This window comes from Limulus polyphemus, unplaced genomic scaffold, assembly GCF_000517525.1.
Source record: "Limulus polyphemus unplaced genomic scaffold, Limulus_polyphemus-2.1.2 Scaffold6192, whole genome shotgun sequence".
Lineage (NCBI taxonomy): Eukaryota > Metazoa > Arthropoda > Merostomata > Xiphosura > Limulidae > Limulus > Limulus polyphemus.
Genome location: NW_013671802.1, coordinates 26,944 through 29,610, shown reverse-complemented (window position 1 = coordinate 29,610; position 2,667 = coordinate 26,944). Strand labels below are relative to the sequence as shown.

The 2,667-nt window shown below is 36.9% G+C and overlaps 1 long non-coding RNA gene across 1 annotated transcript in view; it reads right to left on the bottom strand.

Annotated features, from left to right (window-relative positions):
* Positions 1-2,667, bottom strand: part of LOC111089425 — a 26,976-nt gene that overhangs the window by 10,050 nt on the left and 14,259 nt on the right. The gene's annotated exons all lie outside the window — the stretch shown is intronic.

Genomic DNA, 2,667 nt, shown 5'->3' with positions numbered 1-2,667 from the left:
TTCCCTGTACAATCTTAAACACCTCAATCAGATCCCCCTTAACTCTTCTTTTTTCATGACATGAAAACTCCCAATCTAGAGTGACCGATATAAATTGGTTATTCCGTTTCATTATCTTACCAGTTGTTTATATTATTTCCGTAGTTCACTGTTACCATTATGTTTAAAGTAAACGATTTGTCGTTATTAAAGTCGTTGTGTATTTATAAACTAAGTTTTAAATGTAGATGTTGTTTTTTTCAGTAATGCTTATACGACATAGACATTGGTTAATTAAGTAGTTAAAAAAACAGTAGCTTCTTAGTTTTTACTGTAAACGCTAGGTGGATGGTCAGTCATCTACTTCCATCATGAGGGAGCCACTGAGCGTGATAAAAGTTATGAATAAGGTATCATTGTTTTCTTTTCTTTTTTAGGGACTTACAATGCTAAAATCCTGGGGTCGATTCCCCGCAGTGGTCACAGCAAATAACCCAACGTGGCTTTGCTCTACACACAAACTTTCTGGCTTGCTTTTTTTGCGTAGTACATGTTTTTGGAGTATATTTCGTTTAACAAAAGTGAGAAGTTCTAGACTAACTTACTTTTGTCATTGTAATCATTTACATATACGCCTAGTGACATAAAAAACAAACAAACTCAGCCATTTAATTGTGTCTTGTTTAACAAACAGCCGATGATTCTGGTAACAATTCACTAAAACCAATAGAAACCCGCTGGACTGCACGTGAAGAGAAATTGAGAGTTTTTATTGGATATAAACAAATATTCATAATATAAAAAAGTAGGCTTATATTTTTTTAAATTATATTCTTCACTTGGTCTCTTAGGGTTTTTGGTTGTTTTTTTTAGGGTTCACGTAGACATCGAATCAATGTAGGCATCGGGTTAACGTAGACACCGAATCAATGTAGGCATCGGGTTAACGTAGACATCGAATCAATGTAGGCATCGGGTTAACGTAGACGTCGAATCAATGTAGGCATCGGGTTAACGTGGACATCGAATCAATGTAGGTATCGGGTTAACGTAGACATCGAATCAATGTAGGCATCGGGTTAACGTAGACACCGAATCAATGTAGGCATCGGGTTAATATAAACATAGGGTTAATATAGACATAATGTTAAGGTGTATTACTGTTTACTTGTTTGTTTTAACTTAAAGCTACACAATCGGCTATCTGCACTATGCCTACCAGCAAGAAACGGATTTGAATGTTGTAATGACAGATAGATATATTACTGAACGAGTATTTATTAATTAATTAGTTATCCTGATGCCAATATTAGAATAAAACTCAAATAAAATAGACCAGATTGAAGAATTTCAGCTGACGTCTACATTAACCCTATGTCTAGTGTACACCTAGTTTCTGGTTTGTTTTTAATATTACGTATATTCGTCTAATCCAGTTCACTAGTTATTTTACAGAAGACGTGTAGTGTTACAGCGGGGCAATAAAATAAGATAGAGATAGTTTGTGTTGCGTAATATGTTTCAACTTGCTTTTAGTACAAGAATCGTACGGTGGCGTCGCACGCATTTTTATGCGCTAGTCCTAAGCCCTTTTGAAGATTTTTGTTGCAATGCAAAGTATATGTCCTTTAACGAAGGGATATATCGGAAATGAATGTCACAGCTTCTGATGTCCCACTGAGACGAAATATCTCCTCGATTCAATTTCCCGTGTGGCCATTAATATGTGCGATGTCTGTTGTTTGCTTATCATCTACGTCTGTGTCGTAAGAGGGCCGGGGACCTTCAAGAGGGGTGTATACGAGAGAATGCTTTAGATTAAACAATATTCAAGAGGCTTGAAAGAGAGGGGAATACAGGAATAACAGAGAGGAGGGGGGAGCCGGGTTGTGAGAAAAGCAGGAGACTGGTAGCTTGTGAATATTGATGAATATATCGTCCCATCGAGGGATCGAACTTCGGTACTAGATGACAGCGCTCAAGTCTTATCGCTTGTCTTATCGGCAGTATGGGTGGCCTTAATTTTATGTCGTTTTATTGGTGTTTCTCAAGCTGAAGTTAATGGTACAACATCTTAAGAACAGTGTCGAGAAGTAAACGTTCTCGTTCTCCAAATAATGATTCCCGCGGTGAAGACATTTGTTTTATAATAAATCTTTTCTCAAACGTCGCTATCATCATTAATCTTCGTCCAACTTGTCAAAAAAGGGGACCCCCATAGGCGTCAGTTCAAAAGCTATAGTTTTTTTAATGCCAGCTATATAACGCATATGTATATTTTCTATTAATAACGAACCCTTTTCTGTGGATACTAAGCCTACATTCTAATAATGCAATTTGAAATGGAAATTTAGGAATCTCAAAAACGTTTAAAGTATGATCATCATATATTGGTTTGTTTGTTTGTTGGTGTTGAGCACAACACAGCTACACAATAGGCTATCTGTGCCGTTGCCTACCACAGGTATCGAAACCCGGTTTTTAGCATTATAAGCCTTCAGATTTGCCGTTGAACTCACTAAGAAGAGGGTGTGGGGATGTGGGGTGGATCACGTTAAGACCTTCATTACGAAATGGATCTAATAATGGCTGGAGACGGCTTGAATGGGTAATGAAGAAAAACTTGATGATGAGAAAAACTTGTCGAAACGTTGTAAAATTGCCGTTATTTTAAAGTTTTTTTTCCTT